Source organism: Pongo abelii, chromosome 13, assembly GCF_028885655.2.
Source record: "Pongo abelii isolate AG06213 chromosome 13, NHGRI_mPonAbe1-v2.0_pri, whole genome shotgun sequence".
Taxonomy (NCBI): domain Eukaryota; kingdom Metazoa; phylum Chordata; class Mammalia; order Primates; family Hominidae; genus Pongo; species Pongo abelii.
In genome coordinates, this window is record NC_071998.2 from 30,487,482 (window position 1) to 30,500,514 (window position 13,033).

Here is a 13,033-nt window from a genome sequence, read left to right on the forward strand (position 1 = left end):
TACTTGGGAGGCTGAGGCAGGAGAATGGCGTGAACCCGGGAGGCGGAGCTTGCAATGAGCCGAGATTGCGCCACTGCACTCTACCCTGGGCGACAGAGTGAGACTCCGTCTCAAAAAAAAAAAAAAAAAAAAAAAAAGACCTCATTGACAACCTTCAACCCACAATCCATGGTGAAGCACAGGAGCCTTGGGGATGTGCCCCCAGCACACCTCTCCACCCTTGTCTCTCACTGCTCCTGCCTTCATGGAGAGCCCTGATGAACTATTTGTAGTTTCCCCTGACTCACCTTGCTGTTACTGGGCCTGTGTGTGTGTTGCTCCCGCTACCTGCAATACGCTTACCCACTTCACCTGGATGAACTTTCCTTGTCAGTCAGGATTCACCTTAGGTGGGCATCATGTTCCTCCAGGCCTCTCCTCCAACTGTGAGTTGAGAGTATTCCAGACTTAAGGCTCCATGGGTTAGGGATCTTGTCTATGCACCAGCTTATTCCCAACTGCCTGGCACATAATGCATTTATTAAATATATATTGAATTAATTACCCTCTACTTGGGGCTCTTGTTTGCTTCTACACTTACAGTTCTAGCATAGCACTTAACTCATTATCATGCATCATTATTAAGGGTTTGTTTCGTCTCCCGTTAGACTGTGAGCTCCACAAGGCTGGGTCCTTGTCTTATACATCATTGTATTTCCAGCTTCCAACATAGTGCTTGCCATGACACAGGAAGTCAGTAGGCTCTGAATGAATGAATAGTATCTACATACCATTAATCTGAGGTTTAAAGTTTCCCCAAATTCTGATGCAAGGGGATTTATGGACTTCCCTGACAATTTTTGTATGTCATCCCGATGATATCACTAACATTTTAAGGGACAGCTTGCATATATATATTTTTCTGGATGGCAGTTTTTTTCCCACAGTCTTCATCAGATATTTCTCCATAGCCTTCCTCAGATTCTTAAAGGGGTCTCTGATTCCCCCAAAAGATAAGAAACTGTCATAAAAAAAATTTCTAAATATCAATTGTTAAATAAAATGTTTGCAGAGCAGCCTGATGAATCATTTCAGGCCACTTGACCCCGATGAGGTAGAGGGTTTGTGCTCTGCAATCTGACTGCCTCCAGCAGTCCCACTGCTGCTGGACTGTGGCACTTCCAATTGGCAGGAGGGGAAGTTTCTTCTGGATGAATACTCAGTCATAGGGGTCCCCCTTCCACACATACCTGTAGGAGCAGTTTGAAACTCATATGCATGGTCTTCCTGGTTCTAGGCACATGAGGCATTTAAGCCGCTGGAGCCAGGACCAGCTAGTATGCTAGCCCGGCATTCAGGAAGTTAAAATTTGGGGTCAAAACTGAGAACCTTCTTTGATCCACCTTGGCCAGACATTTTCTCTGGCTTCCATTAATAGCCTCAACATTTTTTTTTTCTGGCCTAGACCCACACAGGCAAGAGACCAGAGCTTCTCTAAGGAGCTAAGGGAAAGCACATTTTAAAAATAACTTGAGCAAATGAATTCATCTGGCAAAAGCAACCCCACTACGTAAAATAAACCTTTTTAGTTTCGCAATAGCAGTTCCTGAAAATGTAAACAACCGCAGGGTCCACATGCACTGAATCATTTGCTGAACAGAAAGAGTCCCTGGTCCAAATTCTGCAAGAATAAACACCTTATAAAACTAGGGGTCAATGACCTTCATATGGGAACAAGCAGGGTGTGGGGGGCAGCAACCCAACCTGAGGACAACGAGAAAGTCTTGAGACTAGATATTCAAAATGCTGGCTTTCTAAACCAAAAACTGGGATGAGTGGAGGGAGAAGGGGAGCGTGGGCACAGTCCATGCCTCAGGCCCTTGCTCAGACCCTACCAGGCCCCTGCCTTCCCTAGGGAATGCCAGAGTCTACTCACTGTCATGAAGCCGGAGGAAGCCCCTGCAGATTTCACTGTGTGTTCTGTTGACAAGATAATGGTTCCATTGAAACTGTAATAACATACTTGGCCAACTAAGCCCATACTATCGTAGTAACTTTGTACCCAGTCCTAGCTTTTCAAACATAATGATAATGTGTTCTTTCTAATGTGGCCCATACTGTTCTAATGAACTTATGCAGAATTTTTCTGAGTACTAGAATAATATTTGCCATAAATAATAGATATAATTATTCTCATTTAATATTTGTGTAGCTCTTCTTTAAAGCAGAAAGTATTTTCTCATTCCTTACTAGAACCTTTCTGTGTGAGGAGCACTGAGCTAGAACCCATATCTTAGAATGGTCAGAATTTGGAGAAATTCAGGGAAAAGGCACTGGACTCATTTTTAAAGACTAGAAAATGCAACCTCCAGAAAAAGGCTCAAGAGTTTTTTACTCCCAGAGATGTAGGAAAGGTTGGAGTAAATCTTAATATTATATTTCAGGTAAACAAAGGATCACTGTCAAAATAGCAGCATTTATTGAGTAATGGCTGTGTGCCAGGTACTTTACAGTTTCACATTTAACCCTCATAATAACCTTGTAAAGTGGATATCCCCACAGTACGTGATGAGGACACTGAAGCTTAGGTTAAATGATTGTCCAAATCGGATAGACATTTTTCAAAATCTCCCCCTTTTTTTTCTCCTTTCTTATCTGCAAGGCAGATTGCCCTTTCCCTTTCAGTGAAACTTGTGCATGACCACATGACTCTCTTTGGCCAATGAAACATGAACAAGCAGTGTGTATCACTTTCAGATGGAAGGCTTTGCATGAGCTTTGCCTCCTTTTCACTCTGCCACAGTGGCCACTAACATTCCAGATAGTGGCGCTCTGCAGGCTAGGTCCTACAGTGGGAGCTATGGGCAGAGCCCCCTTTCCCACCCCCATCAAGATGTGCATGCTGCATAGCCATGCATTAATCTTTGCAGTTTTAAACCACTAAGTTTTGGAGTTATATTAATCATTAATCATGGTTCTCAAGAGAAACAGAGTGGGGGAGTGGTATTCATTATGGGAATTGGCTTACATGATTATGGAAGCTGAGTAGTCCCCCAGTCTGCTGTTTTTGAGCTGGAGAACTAGGGGAGCCAGTGGTATAATTCAGCCCAAGCCTGAAGGCCTGAGAAATGGGATGGGGGCATTGGGAGGGTGGGTGTGCTAGGGTAGTATAACTCCTGAAGTTAAAGGGCCAGCCAGAAGGTGGATGTTTCAGCACCAGAAGAGAGAGCAAATTTGCTTTTCTTCTGCCTTTTTGTCCTCTCTGGGCCCTCAATGGATTGGATGATGCCCTCCCATATTGGTAAGGGTGAATCTTCTATACTCAGTCTGCTAATTTCTTCCAGAAACATCTTCACAGACACATCCAGAAATAATGTTTTACCAGCTATCTCGGTATCCCTTAGCCTAGTCCATATTTAAAAATTAATGATCACAAGCAGTTGTTTGTTTCCACAGCAAAACCTGGGTGACAGACCAAGTGACCCAGATGACTAGAATTTGACCTTCTTTTGTTGCCCACACCATACTCTGAACTAACATGTTGTGCTGCCTTCCAAGTGGAGAATGATGGCTAAGTATCTTCTACCTAATTTGAGTCACAGAAAAAAAAAAGGTTGTTAACTACAGTGACAAGAACTGTGATTCCCCAGGGGGCAGATCAAGACTGATAGATAAGAGAAGTGAGGAAGATCTGGGGAATGTCCATTGAAAATTTACTCAGAAGAGAAGAATAATTAATATAATAATATGATAAATTGAATTATAATAAATAATATTTTGATGTATTTCCTTCCAGGCATGTTTAAGTTATAGACTTTAAGTATATTTTCTCAAAGGGGGTTCTATGTAAGAGACTATTTCTTAATACAGTTCCTAGCTTAGAATTGCTCTAGCTGGTTTAAGCTGAGCTTATTTTCTTACAGACTTCACAACAATAACCTTTTCCTTCACTAGTCAGTACACAAGATGGTCTTCATTTCCAGTTTGGAATCCCACACTGTAAGAGCCTGAGACAAGGACTAGTATGCAGTTAGTTTGCTTGGGAGGTGATTCCAGGAAGTGGGAATGAGAGATCAGTCAGCCTGCAACACGAAGGAGGAAAAGTCAATACAAGAATGAATTTGGCAATTGGCCATTTCATGCAACTGGGGCTAAATTTTGCTTGGCTCTCTAAGAAATGTAAAGAATGCCTCCCGTAACTGCTCACCTCAAGTATTTATTCATTGGCTCTTGTGCTCCATTGGTTGTCCCTGAGAACTTTAGCCCTCCCTCGCTGCAGCACAGACACTGTGCTTTCTCCTAGGCTGAGCAAGCTCCTGCATCTGTGGAAACCGTCCTGGGGCAGATAGTGAAATGATGACTGCTGCATGCCTGAGATCTGGGAAAGAGGCCACATCATAAGTGCACTGAAATCAGAGATGTGTCAAGAGATGTGACACAGGGCATCTGAAGTATCTACTGCACCAGCTATAACTCCCTAAACGCTAATCTCAGTTCTTACAGAGGGGATGGATGCAAGGGAACAGTCATGATTGAGAGCACCGAAGAAGCTCTGTATGAACCTTAGGCAAGTTTCCTAATCTCCAAAATGAAGGTAATAATACCCACTGTCCAAGGTCTTTGGGAGAAATAGATGAACTGATATGTGTGAAAATGTCCAGCACAGGTCCTAACCCATAGTAGGTGCTCACCAAATGTTAGTTCCCTGCCCTCCATGTTGTGCGTATCCGGAGCTGCACTAGATGCTGAGGCAAATGGTCTCAAATGTCCTTTAACACTTAATGACTGAGATTTTTTCTGAGCTGCCTACAGGTTATTGACTATATTCATTATTAATGATAATATATATGGCCACTTCAGGCAACTGGGGATAAATTTTGCTTGGCTTTCTAAGAAATGTAAAGAATGCCTCCTGTAATTGCTCACCTCAAGTATTCATTCATTGGCTCTCGTGCTTTATTGGTTGTCCCTGAGGACTTTAGCCCTCCCTCGCTGCAGCACAGACACTGTGCTTTCTCCTAGGCAAGTGACAGGAGCCCACCTCAAACTAAAGCAAAAGGGACTTCATTGGCTCTTGTAGCTAGGAATTCCAGGGCTGGCACTGGCTTTGGGCACTACTGGATGCAGGAATTCAAACAATGTCTTCAACTCTTTCTTTTGGTGTTTCTCTCAGCTGTGCTTCTCTTGTTGTTTCTTTTTCCCATTTTACAGATAAGTTCATCCATAACTGAGAGAGGTGAAAAGGGGATGGCTGCAGAGAACTCTGGCTTATATCATCCTTGCTTGCTGACCTCAGGGTCCATGTATAAATTCTCAGAGAAGAAGCCCTCTGGTTGGTGATGCTTGGATCATGCCCTGGAGGGTGGGCCCCTTGAAGTGGAGCCTGCTGGAACCACATGGGCTGGGGCAAGGTGCTAGGGCCAGAAGAGAGAGGTAGGCAGGGCTGCTGGCCAGGCACTCTTCACCAAGACAAGGCAAGAGGAGGGACATGATTGAGGCAGCAATACAGAAAGCAGACAGTAGAGGTCATGGCAAGTGTGCCATTACTTGCTACCTCTGGTTGATGGGAGAGTCACCTTAATAGGCCCCGACAGTCACACCACATTTAGGAGGAGAGAATCCATTTGCCACTTCTAACAATGCCACAAGAATCACATATTTCATCCAGAGGTTGAATTTGGCCCATGCTGAGCTTCAAAATACAGAGCTGTCTTGGAACAATGGCTCAGTACATTCATTTGGTGTCCAACAAAGCCTGCCTCTGTTGCCTTCCCTCTCTCTGTGTGCCCTCCAAGATCTTCAGTGTGCTTTGGGGAGAGAAAGAGAAAATGTCATATCAGGGTAGCTCACCCCATGTGTCCTGGACTCAGGAAAAAAGTATCTTATCACCTTACTCTTTTGTTATTATAAAAAATAAAGTTGAACGTTTTCAAATAAAAGAAGTATAGAAAAAAGTTTAAATTAACCTGTTATGATTCTACCTAGAGAACCATTGTCAACATCTTGGTATATGTACTTCCAGATACTTTCCTATGAATATATACAATGTAGATTTTTTTAATATTAAAAGGGTATCATGCTGCTTTGTATACAGGCTTTCTTTACTGATATGTAATGTAATACACAGACAAATGCACAAATCCTAAGCCATCAACTCATTGAATTCTTATTCAATGAATAAATTGAATAAATTGAATTCATTGAATTCAATGAAAAAAATGAATTTTTATTACCTGCATTGTGTTCCATTGTTAGGCTATGTCACAACATATTTAATTAAGCCCCGATTGATGAATATTAATTTCCTCTATTTGCCAGTTCATTCCAGTCCAACATTTATTGAGTGTCTACTTACGGGCCAGGCACTCTTGTATTCATCAAGACCACCACATTATCTGTATCAGTTATTTATTGCCACAATAAAACTGCGTAACAAATCACTCCAAAATGTAGCACCTTAAAGCTACAACTACTTATTATTTCTCAAGAGTCGATGGGTCAGCTGAGCAGTTCTGCCGATAGGGGTCAAGTTCAACACATTTCAACTAGACTACTTGTAAGGTAAAAAAGAATGAGTGTCTGGGTAGGTGTGTTCTTCTAAAAATAAAACAAGGAATGAGGAAATTGCAGGTAGGATAAGAGGGGTGGTTGGCAAACAAACCCCACAAAAGGCAGAAAAATATTAAGGAAACATAATGCCAGACTCCTATGTCATCATCCAAGAAGATGCAGTGAACCTGGGGTGTAGTAGGGTAGGAGTAGGGAGAGCAGAGGAGAAGGAAGGGAGATTGCTTTTCATCACTTTTGGATTCCCTAATAACAGATATGACTGCAAGTATTAAAATTTAACAAAGGATATCTGATCATTAATTTTCCTGTATAAGCCACTGGTAAACTTCAACATCTCTCCCTCCCTTCCTTCCTCCCACCCTCCCTTCCTTCCTTCTTTCCTCTTTTGCTTTCAACTTCCTTTTCTCGTTTCCTGTTGCTTTCTTTCTCTTCTCCCTTTTTTCTCTCACTCTGGGTGTATGTAGTAGTGTAAAAAGGTTGACAGAGAAATCAAATATAACAGGAGCAGGGCCCTGAGAAAAGCACCTGGCATCCTGTAGGCAAACCATTGTTTCTAAAAGAAGGGACTGAGAGATTGAGGAGCTCAGGACATTGCCAAATGAACAAGGCAAGCACATCTATTCAGTACCAAACAAACGGAAAATGGCCTTTCCAAATAACTGACCTATAAAACAGCCTTTTCACAAGAGTACCGTAATTACTGGCCAACAGCAACAATGAAAAACAACTCCCAAACAAAGAAATATTTCTGGATTAAAAGCCATGAGATCTGGATTCTAACAAGCTGTGCTCCTCAAACTACAAGTACAAAATCTGGCTCTAGACTAACAAGCTATGAGCCTCAAACTGGTGACTGGCATGTTTGGATCTCCATCTCCTTCTTGGGGGTTGGGGTCTTAGAGACCCTTTTCCACGCCCTGATTCTCTTACTAGTGTGTATGCTTTCCTTTTGACTTCTCATGCTGACCGTCTGAGCAGGAGTGAGAAGCAATTTCAAATGAAAACATCGTTTATCATCTGCTGAAAGAAACCAAAAAGAACACAGGAAAACAAAAAGACAATAAAAGGGAATGAAAATGTAATTCATTTTATTAAAAAGAAGAATTGTTCTTCTGGGACACTGGATAGAAACCTTGATGAGTTACCTAGCTATCATAAATCCTCTAACAGAAGAGAAGAGAAAGAAAGAAAGAGAGAAGAGGGCAGGATAAAAGAAAGAAAAAACGAAGGGAAAAATGAAGAAAGGAAGTTATCTATTCATTCCTACAGAGACTCTGTTGAGCATTAGACAACAAGACTTGGGAAAAATTTAACTGAAACTTTTCCAAAAATCTTTTCAGAAGGATTTTTTCCCTCTGAAAAGCACCATTAGGGGCTGTTAAATACCCAAGGCAAGCCTCTTTCATATTACTTACTGTACATGAAACACTAACGCAATTGAGGCTAGCCAGAGGCCATTTAGAAATTCAGTAATTATTCAACCCAAGGGGCTTTCCAAATGGTGAAGTAGCTTCTTAAGAGGAAATTAATATTGAACAGTATATCAAACCTAATTGGAATCTTGAGAAAATAGTTCTGTGTAGGTAGAACAGCTAGAGGCTAAAGAAGATCAGGTTGGATGATACCTTCATTTTTGTCTCTTTCCTTAATTATGATGTAAACGGAAAAATCTTGTTTATTTTCTATGCCAGGAGGGTAGGGGGTGGTTTGGAGAGGTTCCAAGTTTATCAAAATCTACCTTCAGTCTGGCAGTAGAAAAGTTTACTTCATTTCTTTCCTGTAGACATTCAAAGAGAGCTAAGGAGATACAAAAACCTTTTTTTCTATATTTGCAATGCAAGGCAGTTGGGAATTAATGACTGATTTGTTGGTGAGGGCAATGGGCATTGATCACAAAAGCGGTAAAGCTGTGTTTCTCAAAGAAAGTCTATCTGAGGTCTTTGTTATTTTACTATTTAGAAGAGAGAAAGGGGCATTATATTATGTTGGAAGCGTCCATGAGTCACTAGTCTCTTCTCTATCTTTCTATGCCTTTCTGTATTAATTACTTTGAAAGCACAACATTCCAAACCCATTGAGCACACGGTGGTCTGATTTCTCCACTTGTGAAAGGTGCTAAAGTCTCACTGTAGGATTAATTTGGGGGTCCAGGCTATGGGCTTGTAGATGTGACTACCTTAGACTTTGGTTCTCCTGGCAACTAACCCTTTTTGGATCATATCTAAGTTGACCTGTTTCATAGTGAGAGAACTCCTCTCCATTACTCAGAATACTGAGGCAGATCACAAGTGTACCACACCTGGCTAATGTTAAGCCAGAGCAGAAACATCAGGCTCATCTCTTGAGAAGAAGGGTCACTTATTAAAGACACAAACCATTTTTCTTTTTTTTGAGACAGGGTCTTGTTGCCCAGGTTAGAGTGCAGTGGTGCAATCATAGCTCACTGCAGCCTCAACCACATGGGTATTTTTAAATAAGAAAAAAATACCATCTGATAGATATGAAGGAGTATTGGGTCACTATAAACAAAACAGATTCTAAGAGCAGGAAGAAAGAGTATAGTCTCTTTTCAATAATTTTTTTTTAAACTTGGGAAAGAACATTCACTCTATTCCTATAGACCAGAAAGCAGATAATTGTACATTATGATTCCACATGACACTATCTTGTTCAGCTGTCACTGAAACAACTTTGAACACTGTCATACATTCTTCCCAGCTCCCGACCTCTGACCTTTTTATGCCTTAGTTCCACTTTCACAAAATGGGATTGATGTAATGTGCATTTCAGAGGAAATGACTATAGACATTTAGTGTCATTATAAATGTTGAGAAGTATGCTAGCAGAAATTATGCCTTAAGATCATATATGGATTCTTGTACGATTTGAAATTGCTTAAAAGATATATATGATCTCTAAAATGTGTGTATATATATGATGTCTTCTTATATATCTATATGTGATATATTTATATATATATATAAATCTGTATCTATCGCATATATAAATTTGCTGTTATTTGAATTGCCATTACCTCAATGCTTAGGGGAAGCCATGCACATTTGTTTCTTTTCAGTACCCAGAGTTAATTAACATAAGTTATCACAGAAGCTCCCATAAGCATTGAGACAATTTCTCTATACCTGTGACTATTTAAGGTTTTGAAAACAAAACAGAAGCAGGTAAGGAGGAAGTATGCTTTACTATTGATTTATTAGGTGCACATTTAGATTTGTGAACTCACGTTGCTTAGGATGAAGGGAAGGACTCTTGACGATGTCTGCTGTTTGTTAGTGAACTGCCTGTAACAATTACAATTAGCACACACATGAGCACAATGAACTGGGTAGTCAGACTCAGCCAAAATGAATAGAAATAGCCTCTTACCAAATTTACTTTGAGTAGCCCTTGGACTCTGAGCACTGCTGCCCAGAGCAATATGACTGTAGGTCCAAGTTTGTCAATGACTATGCAAATGTGCTTTCTTCGCTTTTACTCTGTTGTCATCTGTCTATTACAATGTTGCTGTGGTGACATCTTTCCAATATCCCTGTGCTTCTTTGGTATCCTCTAAGGGGAAGCTGTAATGAAGTGGTTTGGCAAAAGAATCCTCTTGGAATTTTTTTTTCATACGCTACTGAAAACCAGCATGATTTTCCTCTTATGGGAAATGTATAAAGTGTGAGTCGGAAATGACGGAAATTAATCTGTACTGACTCGGGCAAGGAATGTGAATGTTATTCATTCTATTCCAAACTACCTGAAAATATTCTCTTTCCGTTCCTAATTTCCAGGAGATAACATCTTAAGGGACACTGAAGCTTGTGTGTGTGTGTGAGTAGAACACGTGCTGGGGGCTCTTGAGCTCATGAGGGAGGGGCTACATGTGGGTGGGTTGATAACTATATGCTGGAAACAATGATAGGTGGTGACCCTGGAGCACTTACCATGTGACAGGTGTTATGCTAAGCATGTTGTATGCATTCCTTCATTGAATGACAGCTACCTATATTATCCTTATTTTATAAGATGAGGTAACAGAGCTTCAGAAAGGTTAGACTCAGCTACTATGGGTCTGTCTGACTCTGGTGTTCATCCTCTTAAAAACTGGGGCACTTTGGAAATGAGATTCCTCGGTGATGAACAGAAATATTGCTTAGCGGCTGTGTTTTTGTATCTGGCAGTTTTCCCATATTCGAGTCTTACATTCACAATCGATATCTTTACATTACACAAAAGTGACACAGAATTAGAGTCATTTAATCCAGGGTTGATATCATTAAGTCATGACTATTTATTAAATGTTTCTTACAATATCTGAGATGATATTGCTAAAGTTGTAAGTGATTTTAGAAGTTCTCACTTCGTAGTTAGTTGCAGAAACCTCTTTTGGAGGAGGGATGTTTTCTCTATATATCCTAATTTCTACTTAATATATTTCCACACCTCTTTGAAGTGTGTAGTAAGAATGGTAAAATGCAGTACTTCGTCATTTGGTACACTTCAATCAATATGCATTAAGATGTGATCATATGGGTAACAGAAAAATGTGAAAGATCCAATTCTTTTTCTCCAGAAGGCAGGAAGCTCATATTTGATTTCTGTTACTATAAACTATAAAAACGTTTCAAATGTAGTTTACCCGTAACCATTACCCTGCAAGGGTGATATTGCTCCCCGCCAATTTACGGAGGAGAATACTGAGGCTTTAAGGTTGTAGATAGACCAAGACCACACAAGTAGAGAGTGGCGGGCTGTGGGTTGGGCTTTAAAATCCAGGTTCATCCATGACTCCCAGTGTGTTCTAGTAAATCCGCTAGAATCTGAGTATTTTCCAATGATTTATGCTCCTCTCTGTGTCAGGCAGTTCATGGTATTTTTCAACAATCAGAAAATCCTGGGGAAGGCAAACCGTTTCCCCCTCTCTAGGTGCCTTGGAAGTGGCCGTTGTGGACCCAGAGATCATCCTTTCTGATCTGACCCCTTCTTCACTGCCCTGGCCCAGTGTCTTTTCTGCGAGGCTGGAAGCCCCCTTAGACTGGTCATGTCCCATCTCTTTCCGGAGGGAAGATGATCCCAAAGACGACTTTTCTCTCCACGGTGCTGCCATTCCGCAGGCGGCCGCCAGGGGTCCCCGCTCGGCGTCCCCGCGAGACAGTCGAGCCCCGGCCGGCTGCGCGGCGCGCTGGGTGCATGTGGGGGCTGCTCCGGAGCGGCGGCGGCTGCAGCTGGAGCCAGGCGCTCGCCCGTCCGCCGGTTGGCTCGCTGGGACCTCGCGCACCGGCGGCAGAGTCCCTTGCGTGGATTGGCAAGCGACGCCCCACCTGCCCCGAGCTCACCATTTTCCTTTCGCGCTGGTTGCAGCTGCAGCTGACCCGGCGAAGGGAGCCGACCGGGCCCTGGGCTGGAGGTAAAACCCCACGGTGAGTAAGAACCCGCTCCAAGCTAGGGGAGGCGGCGCAGCCCGGTGGCTGCTCGCTCCCGATCTCGCCCGGGCGGGCGGCGAGGTGTGGGGCGCACCTGGGCGCGGGTGCAAGAAGGTGCGGGAGGCGGCGGACCGGTCTTCTGCCGGCCGGCTACGGGCTTCCGGGGCTGGAGTCCTCTTCAGACCCCTGCCGGCGCCTGGGTTTCTGGCCGGCTCCTCGTGTGCACTTCCCGGCAGGAACAAGGGTCGCCCACTTTCCACCCCGGGATCCGTGTCCTTGATTTGAAAAGATATAAATCAATAAGATCGTCCTTCTTTCGGGGTGCAAGACTCTGAGCCCATCCCCAGCCGCGGACGCCTGCAGGGTGCGTGTTGGGCTGTGGGTGGCGGGAAGACAAACTTTTACAAAAGTGCGCCTGGGCTGGGGGACAACGCTTGGGCGTCCTGATCCTGAGGGAGGAGTCTTGGCTTGGGGCAGCGTAGGGGAAGTCTGCACCGTCAGCCAGGTCGCCCCCGGGGCTGACGATGCCTCATGGAGGTGGGGAGCGTGTAAAGGCCGTACAAATCGCGCTTAACTTTGGGGCCAACAAGTGTCAAACATCTGGAATCCCAGCCCCTCCCTTTCCCTGAACTGGGGAAGAAGGTGAAAACCCTTCAACTTTTCTTTGATTGCCCCTTCCCACCTTCAGACCCCTGCTGGGAGGGTAAAGCGCCGACCCCTGCTGCCTGGCAAGTACTAGAGACCCTAAATCTCTCGGGATCCCCCCTCGCGCTCTTTCCTGACCCTCTCCCCTAACCCTCCCCGCAGAGACCTCGCTACGCAGCCGACTGAGATCGTGGCGAATGGCCTTTTGTTTCTCCGCGTTTCCCCTATTGTTTGCCTTTCCAACATCTGGCGGGGCTTGGGGAGAGAAGGAAGCCCCTCTGGTCCCCCTCCCCGGCCCCCACGCCAGCTCCGGCAGGGGATCCCAGCTGGGAAAGTGGAGGAGTCCGACCCCAGCGAGGCTGCCCCACCCCGCCCTTGTGGTTAGAGGGCGGAGGGAAAGTTGTTCCTTCCCC

General features: G+C 43.6%; 1 protein-coding gene across 2 annotated transcripts in view; it reads left to right on the forward strand.

The window, feature by feature from the left end:
- Positions 1-11,371: 11,371 nt before the first annotated feature.
- MOB3B (MOB kinase activator 3B) overlaps positions 11,372-13,033 on the forward strand; it is a 234,430-nt gene continuing 232,768 nt past the window's right edge. For both annotated transcript variants that reach the window (XM_054519786.1, XM_002819725.5), the window contains exon 1: positions 11,372-11,972. The gene's annotated coding sequence lies outside the window, so the exon portion shown is untranslated. The remainder of the gene's footprint in view (positions 11,973-13,033) is intronic.